Genomic DNA, 22,884 nt, shown 5'->3' with positions numbered 1-22,884 from the left:
TTAATCCTACCATAGAGATGATCTCTTTTCAACAATTATTTTTAATTTATTTCCGAGTGTACCTATATATTATTATATGCACAAGGGTTCACTCCAATTGGTGCAATGATCTTAACTCTTTCTTTCAGAATCCAAATAATCACTGACTCAAGACCAAAATACAAAATAAACACATTTAATAAAACAAACACAATATATATACATTTCAAACAATATTACATAACTAATTACAAAATTAATTGGATCCAAGGCCTTTTAAAAATAAACTTACACTTAAGACTAGACTAAACACTTTGTTTGCACAATCACAAAATGTTCATAGCTAGTTTCTTTCTCTGTCAAGGCCCTTGTCTGAAGATACTTTATTTTTCATTTTCACAAAATCCTTTACCATCACTTATGTAGCACATATTAATTCTTCCTAACTTAATTCTGTCTCTTTTCTTCAGTAGAAATAATAGTCAGATCCAGCGTCTTTAATACAAATGAAACTTCCTAATCAGAGTTTTTTCGAACATTCCTTTAGAACGTAAATAGCAAATTCTTCTTTTATTCACTAAATGCTTATTGACAATTAAATTAAAACTTCCAGTTAAAAAAAACTTACAGTTCTACAATTCCCTTTTCGGAATCTACTATAAATTTTTCAATTAGTGTTTCCTCCAATATTCCGTTTAAAACGCATATAGCAATATTTTTTTTTATTTATCCACGTACTTATTCCACATTAAAACTTAATAGTTCCACGATTCCTTTTGGAATATACTATTAATTTTCCTCTGACTGTCATAAAAACTTAAGTTCCTCCGAACCTAAATATCTGCTGGCCTGTGTTCTAAATTTTCCGAACGCTCTCTTGTTTACTCTCTCGTTGCTTCGATACCAAACTTGTCAGCTGTCAATCACACATCAAACTTCTCGGCAAGCATGCACACTCCACGAAACTGGTAAGCAAGAAGTTAGGTATAAATAATGGCTGACACAACAGATATCAACCATGTCATTCAAGATGAACAATTCGGCTTTAGGAAATATCACTCCACAATGCTACAAATTTATAGAGTTATCGAATATAACCCAAGGGTATGAATGGCACCAACACTCTGTCACAGTTTTCCTGGACAGCATTTGATAGAGTGTGGCATCACGGACTAATTTTTAAACTACACGAAGTTGGTATTCCATTACCACTAGTTCTACTTATCAAATCATATCTAAATAACAGAAAATTTAAAATAAAACTCAACGGTATCAGATCCACAGAGAGGAGAATCACGGCAAGAGTCCCTCAAGGCTCTCTGCTATCTCCCCTACTCTTCTCCATATACATGGCAGATCTCCCCAAACTGTCCCCAGCTATCACCGCTCTATATGCTGATGACATAATCATTATAGCCAGATCCCTCCGTCCACACCTGGCCACAATCAAGCTGCAGAGAACAGTCAATGAATTGTAGGATTGGTACACCAAGTGGCGTATCGCAATTAATCCAAATAAAAGCTCTGCAGTACTTTTCACCAGATGTAAAGCGAACCGAATACAAGCATACAAATGTTTGGTAAAATCATCCTTTGGCGCAATTCTACCAAATATCTGGGAGTTCATCTTGATAGACATCTAAACTTCAAGTCATATATGGATAGTGTCGCCACTAAGCAAGTCAGACCATAGTACAGCTATATCCACTTTTGAATAGGAACAGCTTCCTAAGCATAAGCAACAAAATCCTCCTTTTCAAATCGGTAATCAGACCGCAACTAACTTACGCCTCTCCAACCTGGAGTCACACGACTAAAAGCAACATCAACAGACTTCAGATAATACAGAATAAATGCCTAAGAATGGCATTTAATGCCCCATGGTTCGTCAGAAACATCCAGTTACATTAAGAAGCCAATCTTCCAGATATTAAGACCTACATGACAGGCATTGTGGAGAAATTCTTCACAATCACGGATAATCACCCAAATCAGCTAGTTCGACAGGCAGTGGACTACAAGCCCTCAGATCGTTTCAAACATAAAAAACTGAAATCCTCCATCACAAGAGAAAGCTGATACAGCCTCAATGCTCACAATGACCTGGTAAATTACCCACAATAATCTCATCACACACAATCTAAAATCCAGATGAAGGGATAAAGAGTCAAGGACTCAGTCCATCAACCAATTAAGTTCAAAGTCTCCGTTAGTGACAAGAGAGAATGTCTTCATAAAAACACAAAACTTAATATTTTAAATTACAATAAAATTCCTGTAAGTAATACAAATATCAAATCCAGTAAGTACATCAATTTTTTAACTTCTTTACATATCATTTTTGACAAAACAATTTCAATAACGGGCACGTCGCAAGTGCCGACAATGCGTGTTATGAAACTAAAACTAATAAATAATTTAACATAAACAATTCATAAAAATATTCAGAATTTTAATTATGATTATTTTTACATCAGTTTCATCTTTCTCTGAAAAATTTTTTTAAAAAAAATTTTAAATATTTAACCTATATCTAACCAAACTTTTAATGCTTATTCCTTGATCTTAAAAAATAACGCGATTCTTGCTCATCATTATTTACACAATCGGAATCACTAGTTTCAGAATCATCTGATGCTAGAGATGATTCAGAATTTACATCTTCTAATTTACTATACTTACAAATTTCATTTCTATACTTTTCAAATATATCATTTAAACTATTTGAATTATGCTCTAAATCTACAGAATCATCACTATCAGAATCAATTTCTACAGGTGTCTGAGATTCTACAGGTTTCTGAGATTCTTTATCCTTATTAACTAAATTAGAGGTATTTTCACATTTCTCTGGCTTATTTAACTCTATATTAACTAACCTATGATATTCTGCTATATTTTCATCCATGTTAGAGTCAGTTTGATCATCATCACTCTTATATTGTACATTATCTGAATTATGTACCCTGGGATTTCTAAAATTTCCTGCATTAGGTTTTGTTTTACCAAAATTTAATTTTCTCCTTTGCTGCATATTTGAATTATGAGCTTTAAAACTATTCCCTTTCCCATTATTTGATTGTGAATGAGATGCACAATTAGTACTAGGAAAACAACTCTCATCTTTCAATATTTTATTCATATTGTCTCCTAATGTAACTAAATTTCTATTCCCGAAAAAGTACCTTTTTAACCTATCAGAGTGTACACTTAAAATTTTACTAGGATTTTTGACATCTTGAATCCTAAAATTCACAGGAGAAAAATTATCTAAAATTCTATATGGGCCTAAAGCTTTCCTTCCTAATTTCCCAACTCTTTTTATACTAGATTTATCATCTTCTTCTTCTTCTTCTTCTGCAGCTTCTCCCACTTAAGTGGGGTCACTGTTTCTTATGAGTCTCCTCCACACCTTCCTGTCTTGGGCTGTCACCACATCCAAGTTCTTCATCTTCAAGTCCTCTTCTACCAGCTCCCTCCATCTCTTCTTTGGCTGCCCACGCTTCCGCCTTCCTTGCACATCCATCTGCATGACCCTTCTTCCCACATATTCGTCCTCCCTCCTCATCACATGACCAAACCATCTCAACCTTGCCTCCTGTATTTTCGCTCCTAAGTTCGTAACTTTCACTGTTCCCCTGACATAGTCATTTCTCAGATGATCCTTTCTGGTCACACCGCACATCCACCTAAGCATTCTCATCTCTGCCTTCCATCCTGCTAATGTTATTTTTCCTCAGGGCCACAGTTTCTATAGCATATGTCATAGCTGGCCTCACTACTGTCCTATAAATTTTGCCTTTCAGATTGATCGGCACCCTCTTATCACATAACACTCCAGCCATCTCCCTCCAGTTCCTCCAACCTGCTTGTATCCTGCATCCCACTTCCTTCTCACCTCCTCCATCTTCTTCCACTGTCGAACCTAAGTATCTAAAGTCTCTCACCTTCCTGATGACATTTCCTTCCAGCTCCAGGTCTGTCTCCTGGCCACCGCCCACTGCGCAACACATATACTCTGTCTTACTTCTGCTCAGTCTCATACCTCTCTCTTCCAGTACTTTTCTCCATCTTTCCAGTTTAGTTTCCGCTTCTTCTCTTGAATCTACACACAGCAAGATGTCATCTGCATACAACATTGTCCAAGGTGCATCTTCTCTCACCTCCTCTGTTACCACCTCCATCACAATATTAAACAGAAACGGACTTAATGCTGACCCTTGATGCAAGCCAACTGTTACTTGAAAACTTTCTGTCTGTCCCAAACAGGTCCGAACACTTGTCTTCACATTTCTATACATTTCCTGCACCAACCTGACATATTTCTCCGGCACCTTCTTCTCCCTCAGACACCTCCAGACTTCTTGCCTTGGCACTCTATCGTATGCTTTCTCCAGATCAATAAATACCAGATGTAGCTCCCTTTGTTTCTCTCGATATTTTTCCATCATCTGTCGTAACCCAAAGATAGCATCTGTTGTTGATCTACCAGGCATGAAGCCAAATTGTTCCTTTGCAATCTCCACCTCCTCCCTCAATCTACCATCAAGAACCCTTTCTAGGATCTTCATTGTGTGGGACATCAACTTTATTCCTCTGTAATTTTTACAGTCTTGTGCATCCCCTTTACCCTTGTAGATGGGAACAAGAGTACTCTCCCTCCATTCCTCGGGTATATTTTCCTGTTGGCAAACTTTCATGAACAGGTCCCACAGCAGGTCAATTCCCTCTTCCCCCAGTGCCTTCCATGCCTCCACTGGAATTCTGTCGGGGCCCACCGCTTTTCCATTCCTCATCCTCTTCATGGCCTCCGTCACTTCCATTCTACTGATGTTCTGCACCATCCCCTCAGAAGGCTGCCCATCTCCTCTGTGAGTCCTTGCATTTTCCTCATTCAGAAGTCCCTCAAAGTATATTTTCCATCTGTTTCTTATGTCCACATCCCTCTATAATACTCTTCCTTCAGCATCTTTGATCTGCCTCACATGTAAGATGTCCTTAGCTGCTTTATTTCTACATTTCGCTAGTTGGTAAATTTTTCTCTGTCCTTCCTTTGTTTCTAATTGATCATACAGATCTTGATATGCCATGGTCTTCGCCTGTGCCACAACTCTCTTGGCTTCTTGCTTTCTCTGTTTGTACACCTCTCTGTCCTCTTCCACTCTTGACTCATCCCACTTCTGCTTTGCCTTCCTCTTAGCTGTCACTGCCACTTGTACATCATTATTCCACCACCAACCCTCCTTCTGCTCTCTAATCTTTCCAGATGTCTCACCAAGCACCTCGATTGCACAGCTCAGGATTACTTTTGAATTATGTTTCCACCAATCTTGTACACTTTCCAGTCCATCCGAAATCCTCTCTAACACTCTCTCCCTAAAACGATTCCTCACACTCTCTTCTTTTAAGCGAAACCATCTAACATCATCATCATTGTTAGATTTATCATCTAACAATACTAAATCACCTGGTGCAAATGACGTATACTTTCTAAAACAATTTATATACTGCCTAGTTTTCTGAGAACTTAATCTACTTATTTCACCTACTAATCTGTGAGTAGTGGAAAATTTATCTACTACTGTTTCCAGATATTCATTTATGTCATTGTATCCTGTATTAGGAATGACTGAAACAAGTTCATTAGGAAAGATTGGATCAAAACCATATAAAGCAAAAGATGGTTTTTCTTTGATAGCAGAATGAAAAGCAGATCTACATGCAAATAATGCTTGAGAAATATATGTGTCCCAATCATTTATTTTAGTGTTTGCCAGATTGGAAAGTATTTGCTTTATATTTCTATTCAGCCTTTCACACATACCATTACACTGTGGGTGGTAAGGTGTTGTAAAAATTTTCCTAATGTTGAGTAATTTACATAACTGTAACAATAGTTCAGATGTGAAATTTGCTCCTTGATCTGAAAGTAAGGTCTGAGAAGTTCCATATCTACAAATAATCATATTCAAAAACTTTTTTGCAATAGTCTTTGCAGTTTGATCCTTCATTGACACTGCTTCAGGAAATCTAGTTAGCGTGTCTATGACTACTAGAATATACCTATTGCCTTTTTTAGTAATTGGTAGTGGACCTACTACATCAATAGCAACAGCATGAAAAGGTCTAGTTGGAATTGGAAATGGTTGTAATGGAGCTTTTCCTCTAAAAGGAGATCTTAATTGGCATTTATGGCATGATTTGACATATGTGAGTATGTCACTATTCATACCTTTCCAGATGTAACAATCCTTTATTCTTTTCAAAGTTCTAGAAAATCCTTGGTGTCCTGCCAAGTCTGAATCATGGAAAGTGTACATAATCCAAGAAATCATTTTAGTTGGTGCCAATATTTTCACTTTCAACCTTCCATCTTCCATTTGTCTAGATAAGAGTAACCCATCTTTATCTAAATACAAGTTTTCCAGGTTTAAAAATGTATCCAGTTGAGTTTCACCCTTCAATACTGCTTCATAGATAGTTTTGAGTACAGGATCATCTTTCTGAGCTTGGACAATCTTATCCTTTTCCCAAATCTGTGAACTAGGTTCCTTATTCTTTAGAGTCTCAATATTAAACACTTGATCATTATCATTAGTGTCTTTAAAAACTTCAGGAGACTGCTCTAATTTTCCATTGTCACCTGATTTCCTGTCTAAACAGCATTCTAGTCCACACAAGGATACTGTATTATCAACAAAATTACATGCAAAACCATTGCATTTCAGAAAATCAATTCCAAATATTACTTGTACATTTGGATTTGAGGATTCTGGAAGAACTATTAATGGATGACAAACTTTCAATGGAAAACAAGGAATTGAAATAAAAACATTTATTTGCTTATCAGCTGAAATTTCTGATTCAAATATTCCCTTTAATTTAATTGGATAACTTAAAACTGAAATATCATTTGGAATTAGAGATTTAATTTTGTTAAACAAGCTTTAAGAAATGAGTGAGATATGTGCACCTGTGTCAAGTAAGATTTCACAAGGTACATCTTCAATAAATCCTTGTAGAACTATCAAAGGATTGCCTCCATTAGCATAAGGAGCTAATGCTACATCAAACTCTCTTTTAGGGTTGGAGCTGTCTTTATGCCATTGCTTATCATAATTATCCTTCCTTCTATTTCCCACATATAAAAAAAGCTCATGAGAGTTTCTTGATCTGATTTGCTAATCTCTCCTCATACTGCACTTTTGTTGTCCTCACTAACTGAGCCACTCTCCTGGCCTGCTCTTTATACTCTTAATGCAACTGATTATTACCATTATTTATGTTCTTTCTTCTTCTTCAGCCTTTTGATCTTCAAAATATACATTCGCACATTAATGCTGTTATGTATTTCTTTTCAGTTCCCAAGCAGCATTTATTTCCTTACCATTCAACTCCTCATTCCATTCTATAACCCAAAGCTGTCTCCTAAGCTTATCATAATAATTATAAACTGATTATTACCATTATTTATGTTCTTTCTTCTTCAGCCTTTTGATCTTCAAAATATACATTCACACATTAATGATGTTATGTATTTCTTTTCAGTTCCCAAGCAGCATTTATTTCCTTACCATTCAACTCCTCATTCCATTCTATAACCCAAAGCTGTCTCCTAAGCTTATTATAATCACCAGTCGTCTTGTACTTCCACATATATCTTTTTCTCACAGAATGGCTAGCCACAACCCATGTGATCACATCTTGATCACTCTCACCAACTGAAGGAAAGTGTGAAACCCCACTTACAATTATATCCTCTGATGAAAAGATCAGATCTAAAACTCTTGATCCGCATGTGCCCTCCTTTATATGCTGTCTGAGATAGTTATCTCTCAAGAACTCAAGAAATTTTTTCCATATTTCCAAATTCATTCCATTCCATACCACCAAATTAATCACCCTTTCCATCCTCCACATTAATAATTAATAACCACCCTCCAACATTCCCTGGCATATTACAACATCCAACTAAATATCTCTTTCTATCAACCTCCACCTCACACCATACTGCCTCAAAACCATTGCCACTATTCCCCTCATTCATGACTGCCTTATCTGGACATAATTCCCCTACTATCATCAGTAGCACTCACCACCACCTTGTCCTTTCTATGCTCATGAAAAACATTGTACTCTTCTATTTCTATTCCTGTTAGGATATCATCTTCATTCAACCATGTTTCACTTATTCCAACGATTTTGGGGTGAACAAACTTAATCATTGAAACAATTTCATCTACGTTATTTCTGGTACTCTTGACATTTGTAAACAAACACAGTGGTTCCCTTTTATAACCAGTCCTACATGAGCCACTTGTTGATTGTGATTTTCCCCACCACACCTGTCCTTACTCGATCACCATTATCATCACTTACTGCATATATCTGCTGGGTCTCAACTACCTCACTAACATCCCGATCTATTCCATTTCTATGCTGATCATCCCTATACATACACTACTACTCCCATCATCCCCTTTACCTATCTGCCCTCTCACCCATTTACCTCTGTTCCTCTTGCATTCCTGTTCTCTCTTCATTTCTCACACTACTACTGTTTCTACTGTTAAGCACTTCACTCTCTTCAATACCATTCTCCTGATCATTCACTTGACCTCTTACTTCAGATCTCTTGCCTTCATCACCTACTGTACTTCCATCTATCACAGTTTCAGCCTGAATAGCAGACCTTATGGACTCTCTCTCTCTCATTAACCAATCGTTTAACAATGGAATCTCCATATACTGCTATTCTCGAATCACTTGTCACCTCTTTTACCCTTTTATTATTTATTATTATTATTATTATTATTATTATTATTATTATTTGAGACCTCCAGGGAGTCAAGGGCTCATCGAGGGAGGCTATAAATCATCCAAACTAGCTGTCCAAATTCATTCCCACTAGATGCAGTCACAACCTCCTAAAGTCAAACTATTCCACTCACTCACTGCTCTGTGGGAGAAAAATCTAGCTCTTACCCGTTTCTTGATTGTAAACAAACTTAACTTCCATGGATGCCCCCCCATCTTCTGTATAATGAAAAATTTCATCAGACGCTATCCTATAATACCCATTCAAAAGCTTATAGACCTCTCTTATATCACCCATCTTTCTCCTGTTAATCAGACTCTGTAATCCACATACTTGCAATCTGTCCTCATAATCTGGATATGAACTTTGTAACTCTTCTTTGCACCCTTTCTACAGCTTCTTTATCCCCTTGGAACATGGGAGACCAAATCTGCACACAGTAATCCAGCTGGAGGTAATCTGGTCTTATCAAAGCCTTATAAAGAGACAAAATGACTTGCTTACCTTTACATATCAAGGTTCTTTTCAACATCACACTTATCCTCTGAGTTGTATTTGCAACTTTTGCTATGTGACCTTTGAATTTCAAATTCCTATCCACCTGTATGTATGCCAGGATCCCTTACCTCTTCAGTTTATTGTAGCATCACTATGCTAACATAATATGCTGCTGGAAATCTAATCATGCCAAAGTGCATAACTTTACACATACTAACATTAAACTAATAACCATTTTCGTTTGCCCAATTTTCCAGCCTATTCAAATCATTTTGTAAGTGCTGAATATCAGTAGCATCCTCGAATGGCCTGCCTATCTTTGCAACATCGGCAAACAATTGCCTATCTGATGTTAGGCCCTGCCTGATGTCATTAATGTATAGATTGAACAATAATGGCCCAAGAACTGAACCCTGAGGTACATCATGGTCCCCTTAAATCTGGCAGATTCACACCCACTATATCCACTTTTTGATATCTGTCTGTCAATCATCCTCTAATCTAAGTCAAGAGTTTATACAGCAATCCCTCGATTAATGCGCCCCCCGATTAGTGCGTCATTTTTTTCCGATACCCAAATTCGATTAGTGCGCCTATATACATCTTAAAAATAAATGTTACCGATTTTAAAAATTTTCGATCTATACATTTTTTATGGCTAACTATTTTAAAAAATCACTCTCCAGGATGAAATAATTTAGTTACCGATTTGAAACATTTTCCAAAGTTATTTTTTAATGTATTATTTCCATGTACACTATGTTCCAAAATTTATGTCGTCTGCTTTGCATAGCATTTTGCTGATCATATCTCGTGCAATTGTTTTCCTTACTTTTTTATTTTAAATTATTTTCCTAACCTTTAATCATGAGTAAAAGAATGAGTGAGCAAAAAATAGAAGTGTGAAAATTATTCGAAAAGTAATCTGAATAGAAGAAAAACTTGAAATAATAAAAAATGAACAAGGCGAGTCCAGAACAAAGATAGGACAAGAACACAAAAATGGGTGAATCAATTGCTGAATACAAAGAGAAAGGTAAGGCTGCTTCAAGTTCATCATACATGCACTTGAAATCAAAATAATGATTCTTATTTTAGTATTATAATGATTATAATTTATTAGTATTGTAATGATTGAATTAGAGAGACTTCTTTTTACATGGATCGAAGATTGTAACCAAAAACGGATCCCGCTAAACACTGGCCTTATTAAATCAAAAATCTCTTTGTAACCTGGAAAGAAAGGGCTATCGATGATGGAAAAGAAGAAGAATCCAACGTTAGTGCTGGGTGATTTGAGCATTTCAAAAAGAGAAATAGCCTAAATAATGTTCTAATCACAGGCGAAGCTGCAAGTGCAGATAAACAGAAATTTTGAAGAAAATTGTGTAAGAAGGGGACTATTGTGATCAACAAATATTTAATGTCAATGAAACCGGCCTTTTTTTGGAAGTGAATGCCTTCCAAGACTTTTATGACCAAATAAGAAAAATCTCAGCCTGGTTATAAAGTCGCAAAGTCGAATGAAATTACTGCTAGCAATATGTGAGCCATTTGGAAGCACATTCTTCCACATTGCACAAACGATTTTAGAGGCTTTTCAAATGAATCTAAGTTAATTAAATCTCATTCTGAGAAGCTGAGTGATTCTGACCTGCTAAATTTAGTGGGGGGGGGGGGGTGGGGGGGGGGGGGGGTGGGGGGGGGGGGGGGTGGGGGGGGGGGGGGGTGGGGGGGGGGGGGGGTGGGGGGGGGGGGGGGTGGGGGGGGGGGGGGGTGGGGGGGGGGGGGGGTGGGGGGGGGGGGGGGTGGGGGGGGGGGGGGGTGGGGGGGGGGGGGGGTGGGGGGGGGGGGGGGTGGGGGGGGGGGGGGGTGGGGGGGGGGGGGGGTGGGGGGGGGGGGGGGTGGGGGGGGGGGGGGGTGGGGGGGGGGGGGGGTGGGGGGGGGGGGGGGTGGGGGGGGGGGGGGGTGGGGGGGGGGGGGGGTGGGGGGGGGGGGGGGTGGGGGGGGGGGGGGGTGGGGGGGGGGGGGGGTGGGGGGGGGGGGGGGTGGGGGGGGGGGGGGGTGGGGGGGGGGGGGGGTGGGGGGGGGGGGGGGTGGGGGGGGGGGGGGGTGGGGGGGGGGGGGGGTGGGGGGGGGGGGGGGTGGGGGGGGGGGGGGGTGGGGGATAGGGCTAGTTCACCTTATCCTTGGGATGGGTACGACTTAGAAGGGCTTAAGATAGCTCTGTAACAGGCCAGTAGGCTTAACACGTAGAAGGGAGGGAAAGAGAGTCATTTGATAAATCAATTGAGTTTAACTAATTTTTATAAATAAGAACTAGCATTAAAAAATAAAAAAAAATATTAATTAGAGATTGCAAAGAAAAAAGAAAATGTGAGTTATCAGTAACATTTTATTGAAAACATTATTTGAATTATTCGTAACTAGTTATGAATACTAAGATTAATCCAAAAGCTTTTATTGATATCAAAGAAAAGCAGTAAAGATAATTGAAACAGATTAATTATAACCATCCTTGTGAATGACTTGAAATGATCCAGGTATAATTGCAGAAGAATTTAATAAGTACTTTGCAAGTGCACATAAACATTGGTTAGTTCAGTGATTCCCAAACTTTTTCGATTCTCGGCGCCCTTTCTGAATTCAGGTTTTCCCAAGGCACCCTTGTCAAATTCTAACAAGTACACTTTGCGAAATAGCGAATATTTTTTTTTAATTAAAGAGTTAGGTAAAAATAAATAAAACACGTATTTAAGATCACAAAAAAAAGTAATTGAACAAATTCAACTAATTATCATTAGTGGGATGGATGAGCCTATTGATCACTGTACATTTTCTCAAGTCTTGGAATCAAACTGGACACAGCCGTCCTCATTTCCTTCTCCACATTGATTTTTGCGCGATACTTAGTTTTTATCATGGCGACCGCCGAAAATCCAGCTTTGCACAAATAAGAAGTCGCAAATGGAATTAAAATTCTCTGAGCTTTTTCACTCAGAAGGGGATATTATTCTTCTACTGATATCCAAAATTCAGTTAATTCCATGCTGCTAAATTTTGTTTTCAACGTATTGTCGCAAGACAACTCAATGAGATTCTCTTCTTTTGCAGCAGTAAATTTAGATGGAGCACTGGCATTAAATGGATCTTAAATCCATGCAAATTTATCGATATTATCATTTTGAAAATATTTCTCAAACCAGGTGATAAGTGTTCTTCAAAAATGGATTTCATACCTCGAGAAAAATCAACTCAATTGGAGGTCAAAAACTGTTGCAACAAGGGGAAAACATTCTTTACCTCCGTCCTCATTCATTTTTCTTTTCCATAGTTTTAGTTTTTTTTATAAAAGCTGAAATTTTCTCAATTGACTTTAAAAGGTGCAGCATGTTGCATCCCTGCAGGGATGCAACATGCACCTTTTAAAATCATTCATCTTTTCAAAAATATCACATAATTATGCTAGTTTTACCAAAAGATCTTCATTCAAAAAATTTTTGGTATACTCTTTAAGAAAAATATAAATTTCCTGTCGCAGTTCAAACGTACGAGACAAAACATTACCATGAGAGAGCCATTGCGAAGTACTGTGGTACAACAAAGACGTGTGCTTGGATCCCATATCCTCAGTTTTTTGAAAAACCTTCCTTCAACAGCCGAGTTTTTATGAAGTTTATTACATTCACTACATATTCTAAGATCTGGTTCAACGTAGGACTCAAATATTTTGACATGAGTGCTTCCCTGTGAATAACGCAATGGGTCCACAGTGCATCAGAGGCTTTGCTTTGAATAAGTGCCTGCAATCTTCCATAACAGCCAGACATAGAATAAGCACGATCAGTACAGACACCAACTCACTTAGTCCACTTCAAATTATTTTCGTATATAAAGGTATCAAGGATCTCGAACAAGTCTTGAGCCTTAGCACCAGCAGTGATACTTTTACAGAAGAGAAGGTCTTCTACAATGTTATTACCATCTATAAACCGTATATAGCAAATCAAGTGAGCATCATTATTATTATCTGAGGCCTCATCCAGCTGCAACTCAAATTCCTTCCCTGTTATTTTTTCAATTAATTGATCATTGAGGTCCTCCGCTATGTGCTGTATTCTGTGACTGATGGTGTTATTTGACAAAGGCACTTTTGAAAGCAGCTTCCCAGTAGACTCACCGATCATAATGTTCACCATATCTACAGCAGCCGGTAGAATGAGTTCTTCTGTGATGGTATGAGGCTTCTTATATTTTGTGATTCTATGTGCCACCTTGTAAGATGCTAGCAAAGCATTGCTTGGTATTGATGCCAGCTTATAAAAACTACCTTTTTTGTTGATTTAACTCTTTTAACTTTCTGGTAAAGTAGTCACGAGATGTACTAACCATGCTGGGATGATTGGTTTCTAAATGGCGTTTCAACTTACTTGGTAGCATGCACTCTGGTGCCCAAACTGTCATACACTATGGCCTCCTTTCACCATTGACTTCTGTCAACGTAAAACCAAAGTTCAAATAACTGTCATCATATTTTCAATATTTACGCTTCTTCACACTCTTGCCACCATTTGACGGTGTGCCCTCTTTATTTTCTCTCTCACAACGCTTATTACTATTTAGTAAAAACCGATCCATTTTTAAAAATGCATATGAGAAGAAATACTTCAAAAACTTCACTTGACTAAATCACAACAATATTCAATTGCCACAATCTCTGAAAACTAATTCAGCACTAAGACAGCGTGAAACTGACAGCTATTTATATATGAACACAAAGTACCGAGAAACTACTAAAATAATTGAGAAAATTAATTACTGTAGAGCGCTATCTAGTAACCATTTGTAGAGGCTTCTGTAAATAGTTATTACTAAGTGAGTTACTGGTTTGCACCAGGTCTGCTAGATGTCACATCCTATTGCACTGAATTGAAAATGGAAATAAAATTATGAAAATTTTGTAATCATGGCACCCCTTTGAGGAAGCTGCGGCTCCCCAGGGCACACACTTTGGGAACCACTGGGTTAGTTGGAATATAAAATACTGTTTGGGGAACAAGATTTTACTTAATGATGTAATACAGGAGGAAGAAACTGATGTCTAAAATCACTTGGCAATTCATAAAGTTGCAGGTAGGCATGATAGTGCCTTAAATGGAAATTTGCAAGTTATTCCAATTCATAAGGGGTGATTCATCATACAAAGTAGAGGATTATGGATTTGTGAATCTCTTAGTGTTAGAGTGTAATGGAAAAATTAATTAAAAATCATATCCAGGATATTCTTCTTAGGGAATTACTTGTTGAGTATTCCCTAAGAACCATGGTTTTGTTTAGAGGAGGTGATTATGACTAATATGCTTATTTTTTAGCAATGAAGTCATAATGGAAACAGACCACCAAGGTAATGTAATGGGCTATAATGTGATTTAATTAGATTTTATCAAAGCCTTTGATAGCATTGCACATAAGAACCTACTGATATTCCAAATAGATATTGATGATCACCTAGTGGAGTAGGGAAAGTTGGTTGATTCCTCAAAGAACTGACTTTCTCTGGCAACAACATTTCAGTGACCAGGAGTCTTGACTGTTCTTTTGAAGTATTCCAATATACTTCAAAAGAACAGTGAATAACAATTTCAACACAACAGCTCAATTTGTTTTCTAAGATCTGCATCACATTAAAGCTGGTTGGGGATGCACAGGTTGAGGATAAAATAATTTTCTTTATAGTGGAGTTTGATAGATTTTGCACTTCAGAAAGATGAATAGTGTTCAGTCACTGCAGTTTCACAAATAGAAGATGAAGCTAATTACCGACAAATTACTTGGTAAGTGAATTAATATTTTGTACATTGAAATAGTGCTCTTGGTTAAAAAATGATGGGTTACAAAACGTCAGCAGTCAGTTTTGTATGCATTTTCAATGCAGCGTTAGTCCCAACCGAAGGTCTATCAAACTATGAGTATTAACAGCAGGTGTATGATGCCCTTTCAAATTTGTATAAATATATATTTTAATCGGAAAAATTCACATGATTTAGTGTTGTCACATCAAATTGCAAGAATTTTCTTGGCTTCCAAATAAACATTCACAGCACTCTCCATTTTTATAAGATGCTAGTATATAGCCATGTGGATTAACTTTTGAAATATTTGCTAATGTAAGCACGTGGCTAAATATTTTTGTTTGGAAATGTTTTTCAGTGTTGTAAGTGCTGAGCATAATAACATTGCTTAATGCACAACAGATAAAAGAGGTTTATAAAGGAATTTTAAGTTGCTGTTGCTTTTTTGATGTAGAAAGTATTTTTAACTTGGGTATAATTATGTTAAAGATACCAAGTAATTTTAAACCTGGTTTTACTCCATTTTTCCCAAGTGAGCAAACAGACAAAATTTCAAGTTTGCGCCTGCAATAGATGCAAGACTGGCTGATCCCACAGGTAGTGCAAGACCAAGGCAACTCGTGGTAAAGGTGGAGCAAGCTCTGATCACTAATCTTAATATTTACCCTTAATGCCAAAACACATCTCCAAGAAGGGGATGTATGATGTTTTGTATTAAAGGCAGGGGGGCCACTACCCAGACCGGTTTCGACCTTTATTGAGGTCGAATGGGAGTTCATGCCTTTCATCACTGGCCTCTTTAGATTTAAAAAAAAGTTGTGCTGAGAGTCAGCTTGATAGTGAGAGAGGAGGAGAAAAGATAGAGTGGATAGTAGTAGATAGTTAAAAGAGGCCTCAGTCGATCTACTTGGCCTGACTTAAATGTCAGCACCAAGCAAATCTCCGACATTATCTCCCTCCATCCGTTCTTTTCAGCTTTCCCCGGTCAGTCACCTCTTCAGGTGTCTGCCCGAGGAAAGTGGGGAAAAACAAATGAAAGAAGCACCACATGAAAAAGAGGAACTAGTAAATAACATTAAAAATTACATATAACAATTTGTAAGAAACTAGGTAAATTCTGAAATTTCAACCTGAATGACCAGTTTAATACTGAGAAGAGCGGGGCAGAGCCTGGCCTGGGTGATGCAGCCCACAAGGAGCTGCACCGCCTCGGTGTAAGCCTTCGCAGCCCAGGTTCTCAGGATACCCCCTCCTGTGTGGAATAGACATAGACCTTTTTTATAACAAAAATTCTAATCTGAAAGAGGACAAAAAGAAGAAAAAACAAACCAGAATTCCCCCCCCCCCCTCTGGCAGATCGATACTAGGAGTCGACTGACTTGTTAGGCGAGGTTTAAATCCTCCTGCTGTCTATTGTTGTGGGTTTTAATGATGAGATCTGCTAATTTGTCTCCACGGACGTGGTTTAGCATGTAGAGGCCTCTGTGCTAGTCCCACGTCGTCCTCTGCATCGATAAGACCAATGATCTTTTCAGGAGTGATTTCATCTATATTATCGACAAACACGTCGTTCCATTCTGCACTGACGACTCTTGGCCCGTTTTGTCTTGTGAGTATCAGTTGAATGTCTCTATTGCTTTTCGTAGTCTCGCCGCCTCCTCGGGGAAATATTTTAAGAGATGCAATATAGGTGCATTGGCCTTTGCGTGAGGGAACTTTGTGGGGTCTGAAGTTGACTTTATATTTCCAACTTGTGCTGGACTTCCTTGTTTCGATTTTTTAATATTTATTTCTTCAGGGCTGGCTGGCCTCTTTTGTGTGGTTTCTGCATTGTTGATTTCCATATCTACTGCCTCCGTGTCCTCGTCTATTGTGACTGCAGTGATAGTTCCGTTTTGTTGGTGCTGCTGGTTATTTTCGGTTGCTACGTCAGTAGTGGCGGTTTGATCGGTGGCCAGTTCCTCCTGCCCTTCATCTCTCCTGGTTGCAGGCTTCTCCACTGGTGTACTTGGCAGTGTTTCGGAGGTGGCGGCATGATTCTTTGTTGTTCCCCCATGCGCGGCCTTCAGGGTGGGGAAATCATTCGGTTCTGCGCCAATAACATTTTGGGCTGTTGTTTCCGTGTTGGGCGTAATAGTGCCTCCCAATTTTTCGGCCAGATTTCTGTCCAGACAGGTGTCTATTTTATGGCTGTTAATGCCGCATTTTAGGCATGCCGATTGGCACTGTGCTAGTGTATGACCCGCTGTTAGACAGTTCTTACACTTTAACTTCGGGCACTGGGCCCCGAGATGAGTCAGGGCTCCACATTTAAAACATTGCCTCTTTACTCCCAGGTAACTCACCATTACCCTGGCCGATCCGATCATTACAAAATTCGGAACTTCTGTTTTCATCGTTAACAAGAACGTGAATTCCCCCGACATCCATTCAGGGTAGTCAGCATCTTTGCCTACTTGGACATCTCGTACGAATCCCCATTTCGAAAAGACTTGATTAATTATGTCGTTGCCTCCTTCTAGGTATTCCAGAGGGAATCGCTCTATTCTCATCTTTTTAGAGATGCTACCAACGACAAAAGGATGGCAAAGTTTCCCTTCACACTCAACCCCTTTGAGTAGTTTCTCCCTTGTTGTTGTATTTTTACAAACTACTTGATATCTGCCACCCCCATAGGGGGTAAAGCCAGAAATATTATCTGCCCCTACGCAGTCAATTAGCGCTTTCGCAAACGTCCTCTTGTGTACACTTGCGTCGATTTCGAACCCGAGGGTTCTTACTCTCGGTAGATACGAAGACATACTTCAAAAAAAAAAGGGAAGAGTAGACCCTTGTACGATCCAAGTCCACAAAAAGACAGACCTGTAGAAAAGGCCAAGCTTTCCCTGTTTGCAGATAAGAAAAACCTGTTAAACTTAGGTACAGGGGGAACACAAAGAACCAAAGAAGAAAAAAAAAAAGACAAAGGGTTCTTACCAAGGCAGCAGGACTGTAATAGGAGCTCTCTCTCAGGGTCTTGAAACCCCGAGAGAGAGCTCCTATTGTTCCAGCTCTGCAGTGAAAGTATCCCAGCCTTGGATTCCAAGGCTGGGATACTTTCACTGCAGAGCTGGAACATGGAGCTTTCTCTCGGGGCCGCTAAATCTGGGATCTGGGACTTGTCTCATCAGTGGGAGCCAGGCTAGAAATACCAAGATTTAGTAATGCAGAGCTTATACGTATTTTACCAAAACAAGTTACCATAAGGTGTTTTAACCTTATTAAATAAAAATCTCAGGAGGAGATCTAAATGTAGAAAGTATTTTTAACTTGGGTATAATTATGTTAAAGATACCAAGTAATTTTAAACCTGTTTTTTTTCCATTTTTCCCAAGTGAGCAAACAGACAAAATGTCAAGTTTGCGCCTGCAATAGATGCAAGACTAGCTGATCCACCTTTACCACGAGTTGCCTTGGTCTTGCACTACCTGTGGGATCAGCTAGTCTTGCATCTATTGCAGGCGCAAACTTGACATTTTGTCTGTTTGCTCACTTGGGAAAAATGGAGTAAAACCAGGTTTAAAATTACTTGGTATCTTTAACATAATTATACCCAAGTTAAAAATACTTTCTACATTTAGATCTCCTCCTGAGATTTTTATTTAATAAGGTTAAAACACCTTGTGGTAACTTGTTTTGGTAAAATACGTATAAGCTCTGCATTACTAAATCTTGGTATTTCTAGCCTGGCTCCCACTGATGAGACCTCAATAAAGGTCGAAACCGGTCTGGGTAGTGGCTCCCTGCCTTTAATACAAAACATCATACATCCCCTTCTTGGAGATGTGTTTTGGCATTAAGGGTAAATATTAAGATTAGTGATCAGAGCTTGCTCCACCTTTACCACGAGTTGCCTTGGTCTTGCACTACCTGTGGGATCAGCTAGTCTTGCATCTATTGCAGGTGCAAACTTGACATTTTGTCTGTTTGCTCACTTGGGAAAAATGGAGTAAAACCAGGTTTAAAATTACTTGGTATCTTTAACGCTTTTTTGATGTCTTGAATGGAACTCATTCCTTTAGCAGCATTTCCAGCTCTGTTTCAGTTTATAGCATGGTAGTGGCCAAAATAACAATCTCAGGAAAAGCTTTATTAAAACTTACAAGTGTAATGATGAAGGGCTTCATCTGTAATAGAGTGCTTGCAATCACTTGTAGCTTACATTGCAGGATTTGTAGTGCAGTGGTTGGGAAGATTTTATATATATATATATATATATATATATACACATATACATACACACACATACTTTATATTATACCATAATTTGTTGTTTTAAGGATACTTGCGACATAAGACTGAATGATATAATCACGTAATCACAAGAAAGATATTTATTTAACCAAATATTTCGGTCTGGAAATAGCAGACCATCGTCGGTGGTATTACAAGAACAGTTTAAAAAAATATACAAGCTAGAATACTAACAATAGATCGTTGAAATTAGAACATGCCGCGTGATGTTATATCACTAAGTATGAAACGAAATATTTTGAAGTAGAAACATGATTGAATTTGCTATAAAAAAAAAAAAAAAAAAAAAAAAAAAAAAAAAAAAAAAATTAATGAGTAATCTTGATTAGGCTTTCCCAGATTTTTGATATAGATATGCAGTCATTACGATTCAGGTTGGGATGATGGAGCAAGGCCTCCACGCTTTCCTTGAACAAACGTTCGAACCTATAACGGGATCTATGTAAGAGGCGAGTTTTGGACCAAAGGATGCTGTGGTCAGTTTCAATCCCGTGTTGAGCCAAACCAGACTTTTCAGGTTTATTGTGAAGAATGGATGATTGATGTTCTTGGATTCTTTTTTCAAGAGAACGTCCAGTCTGTCCAAAGTAAGAGAGATCACAGTTGCAAGGAATTTGATAAACTCCAGGAAGAGATAAAGTTGAGCGTTTGTCTTTAGGAGAAGGAAAATGAGAAGACAATTTGTTAATAGGAGAATACGTAGCTGTTAAATCATATTTCTTCAAAATTCTTGCGATAGGTTCTGAAATACCGGAGATATAAGGAATAGGTACTCGACGTATTGAATCTTTGTTGTTTTGTGGAGGATTATAAGATGTAAGAAGACGTTGAATACTTTTTTCAGAAAAGCCTACTTTTGATTATCTACAGAAAGAACTTTCTACTATCCAGCAACACATGAAACTCAATGGCTTTTCTGAAAAAAGTATTCAACGTCTTCTTACATCTTATAATCCTCCACAAAACAACAAAGATTCAATACGTCGAGTACCTATTCCTTATATCTCCGGTATTTCAGAACCTATCGCAAGAATTTTGAAGAAATATGATTTAACAGCTACGTATTCTCCTATTAACAAATTGTCTTCTCATTTTCCTTCTCCTAAAGACAAACGCTCAACTTTATCTCTTCCTGGAGTTTATCAAATTCCTTGCAACTGTGATCTCTCTTACTTTGGACAGACTGGACGTTCTCTTGAAAAAAGAATCCAAGAACATCAATCATCCATTCTTCACAATAAACCTGAAAAGTCTGGTTTGGCTCAACACGGGATTGAAACTGACCACAGCATCCTTTGGTCCAAAACTCGCCTCTTACATAGATCCCGTTATAGGTTCGAACGTTTGTTCAAGGAAAGCGTGGAGGCCTTGCTCCATCATCCCAACCTGAATCGTAATGACTGCATATCTATATCAAAAATCTGGGAAAGCCTAATCAAGATTACTCATTAATTTTTTTTTTTTTTTTTTTTTTTTTTTTTTTTTTTTTTTTTTTTTTTATAGCAAATTCAATCATGTTTCTACTTCAAAATATTTCGTTTCATACTTAGTGATATAACATCACGCGGCATGTTCTAATTTCAACGATCTATTGTTAGTATTCTAGCTTGTATATTTTTTTAAACTGTTCTTGTAATACCACCGACGATGGTCTGCTATTTCCAGACCGAAATATTTGGTTAAATAAATATCTTTCTTGTGATTACGTGATTATATCATTCATTATACCATAATGTTTGAATGTATTGCTGGAGAAAGAAAATAGCAAATATGTGCATTGATATAAAATAAAGGTCATAATTTGCTTATTAGATGCAATTCAAATATGAATTGGATTTGAAAAAAAAAAGTATTTTGGAGAGGTGAGCAACAGACTGAGGAAGATCAGCTCAGTGAGCATCTGCATACTTTATATAACATGATGAAAGTCAGCCTTTCTTCAATTCACGAAAGTACAAGGAAATAGGTGAATAACACTTGTTTAAAAGGCCATATTGGAAACAGCTTGGAAATTACAGGCTATCATCAGTGGCAATAATAGTTAATTACTAGGTAGAACACAAACAATGGATTGATTTGAAAGATCTGTATACCAAAAAAACAAATAATAATAATATGTAGAGCAAGCAATTGTTATCCTACTCAGCAATCCATGTAAAATATTGTATTGTTGCATGCCAACTATGTAACATATCTTCAGATTAGAATGTGTTATGTATATAACCATCTGTGGGTGGGCTAAAGAATTATGAAGATTGCATGTTACTTTTTTCACCAGGTACATAATGTGGTTCTGTTTATGGACCAGTGAATTTAGTATATCATCTTCTGGTTCATTTCTTCCTTTTCACCTTCTTTTGAAATTTTACACCATTCTCACACCACTCTTCCTTGGTAGAACAGTTTATCCATACATATACCAAATTAATATTGTGGGTGGGCTAAAGAAGTTTTCTAGGATAGGAAAGTCAAAGCTACTATATATATATATATTTTTTTTTTTTTTTAATTTAAAAATTATTAATTGTCTGACTTACTAAGATGCTCTTCTTTTCTTCAGCATGTTCAGTTTTTAAATTGAACATATAATCTGATGATGAAATATGAATCCTAAATTTAGGGATGTACTGAGTAATAGCCTCCACACACATATCACATCAACAATTTCTTGATTGAAGCAGAAAGTAAGCTTTATGACATCATCTTCTGAGGTATACATTCAAGGGGTGTACCACATCTAGTCAACTCTTGCAATAGCAAACACCATTATAACAGATTTGTTTACTATTGTATCCAAAAATTCCCAAACAAAGCTCCATATGTATAACTCCATTATAAAAGAAATTCACCATAGTTTGAAGTGTACAAATAGTTTTTCTTATTTATACACTCTGAACTACACTACTCAAAACAATTAGAAGATATTTTAGTTCGTCGGATAATTATAAATTTCTGCAAATAATTATAACTATTGGGTATGTTATACATGAATAAATATTTCTTACTTATGGATAGAGTGTAATTGATGAGATATTTTTTAAATAATTGATATTTATTACAAATTTAACAAATTATACATTTTAGCGTGAAATAATTTTAACAATAGCCAAAAATGTTTTTGTTAATTTTTAATAGGGCATATGGTCTCCATTAACAGCGGTACATCTTGATTGCATGGACCGGATAAGATGATCAAACAGTTCTTGTGGGATATTTCCCCACTCTTCTGTGAGAGCAATTTCGAGCTCTTAAAGCGATCATGGTGGCACCAGTTGAGTAGAAAAGCACCTACCTAAAGCATCCCAGGCATGTTTGATTGGATTGGCAAGTAATGACAAATAATGATGGGCGACCTTGACCTTGTGTTCGGCAAACATTTCCTGTCTCCAGAAAGTGATTCCAAAGTCGCAAAATTACGCTTTGAGACACACGACATGCTCGAGC

The 22,884-nt window shown here is 37.7% G+C and overlaps 1 protein-coding gene across 2 annotated transcripts in view; it reads left to right on the top strand.

Annotated features, from left to right (window-relative positions):
* Positions 1-22,884, top strand: part of LOC150098196 (UPF0235 protein C15orf40 homolog) — a 101,787-nt gene that overhangs the window by 73,496 nt on the left and 5,407 nt on the right. The window lies entirely within an intron of this gene.

This window comes from Typopeltis vanoorti, chromosome 16, assembly GCF_054136105.1.
Source record: "Typopeltis vanoorti isolate ZY-2024b chromosome 16, IOZ_Tvanoo_1.0, whole genome shotgun sequence".
NCBI classification, from domain to species: domain Eukaryota; kingdom Metazoa; phylum Arthropoda; class Arachnida; order Uropygi; family Thelyphonidae; genus Typopeltis; species Typopeltis vanoorti.
This window is presented reverse-complemented; position numbering and strand designations above follow the sequence as displayed.